We start from the raw sequence: 1,886 nt of genomic DNA, 5'->3' as shown, positions 1-1,886 counted from the left end.
GTTCGAGTCCCACCTGAGGCCCGGCGAATGACAACGCCTGCTGCTCGTCGGGTAGGCACGCCCGCCAAGTGTCTGTGTGGAGATGGTGGCCTACCCTCCGCGCCTGAGCGGCGATACCCCCTGCTAGCCCCCTGTTCCCGCCAACCGCCAACCTGTGGACTCACAGACCCTGCCCTGCAACGAGACTACTACACGTGCATCATTGTTGTTTGTTTACGGGAAGAGTTTGTCAGGCTATTGGTTGTCTGTGACTTCGCCGAGGTAAGAAATTGCTGCTGTTATTTCCTTTTTGTTCTAGTTCGTTTTCGTAAATTATAGTATTGTCAATATAGTGTGATAGAGACACCCCTGTCTATGCCTTGATGCAGAAGAACGCACGCAAACGTGATCTCATTACAAACTTATACTGGAACATAACCTGCTACTACCATGTGCCAAACTTTTATTGATATTTCTCTAAAGCAAATTTAAATGCACGCCTAAAATATCTTCTGTTTCGCTTTTATCAGGCTGTTGGTATTAGGTGTTAACAAAAGTGTTTGATCTATAGTGAATGAGATGGCTCAAAATGATACCATTGCACCTGATTAAAAGTTCACTGCTTTAATTGAGACCAGCATCTCCGCTCTACAATCGTACTACAATCATGTCTGTAGATGTTATGTGTTCAAGATTCCACACATGATCAATGATCATTTGACACTAGTTGTCATTGTTTGTCCTTTGCAATGCTATTGAAGCATGGCTCGTTAATGTTATGCAGCTACCTCAGCGTGTAAGGGGTACAGAGAGGAGAGTTGGTGTCACCGTGATGTATGTTGACCAAAATTCTGTTTTTACCCTGTTGCAGGGAGCCCACCAACAGTTACATCTGTGCTTTGACATCAGCTAACCAGCCGTTAGCTGTCACCTGATGTTTGCTGATTTGGCGTCACAGCACACAGTATGAGAAATGGCCCCTTTTTCTCATGATCTTAGCGGAATGAATCTGGTAAGTTTGGCCTTTAAATTTATGTAATGTTAACAAAAAAATCAAAAGTCAAAGGACTTAGAAGGCTGATTGACTGGGGCGGGGGTTGTAAAGTAGCTAGGCTAGGGGAAGCTGGTTTTGCAAATTTTGCACTGCGCACCTCCGGTGCTAACCATACTGTTGTTTTTGAATGTTTAATTACTGGAATATGCGAAGAGCGTGCGAAGCAAGCTCCGAGCAGAGACAAGGGAACGGCTTACTTAGTACTGGAACACGCCTGCACTAAATCAGTTGGATAAACATTATGAAATGATACTTCTCATGTTATTCTCAATCATAGAAAAGTTAGTTGTCCGTAAAAATGGTGTTTAAATTTGTATATATATTACTGCCAATTTGTTTTGTTTGCTCCGCCTTGGACATACAGGATTCAGTTTTTCAAAAATATTGTTTTACCCAACATTTAATATTTGGCAATTAGTTTTGGGGAAGTTATGTCAATAACATTACAAAATAAAAAATCAACTCACATTTCGTCGACTTAAAAAATTTTGGAGTGGAAAAATTTGCCGAAAGAGAGGATTCAGATACAACACCAAATGGCTTACATGATGATACAAATAAGTAGAGTAAATAATTAGAGCTTTACAAAAATTCATGATAGTATCAACAATGGAAAAGCTTCATGGGGCAAACCCGAAAGATTGCGTCGTGTCCTTCTGTTTTGATAAACCTAAATCTGGTTGCGGATGCTAATCGGCACTCAGCCGATTATGGTAGTCATGTTAGGTAAAAGTTTATAATGGTATTTGTTTCTATTGGGGGTTTCTTGTCATATCTTTACTGTCTGTATGCTATCTCCATTACTTATTACTTGATTCTAAAGTACGTAGTTGTGTGATGCTTTTAGTTGAGG

Source organism: Frankliniella occidentalis, unplaced genomic scaffold (assembly GCF_000697945.3).
Source record: "Frankliniella occidentalis isolate FOCC.00 unplaced genomic scaffold, Focc_3.1 Scaffold62, whole genome shotgun sequence".
NCBI classification, from domain to species: Eukaryota; Metazoa; Arthropoda; class Insecta; order Thysanoptera; family Thripidae; genus Frankliniella; species Frankliniella occidentalis.
The sequence above is the reverse complement of the archived record's forward strand: the minus strand, read 5'-3'. Positions refer to the sequence as shown.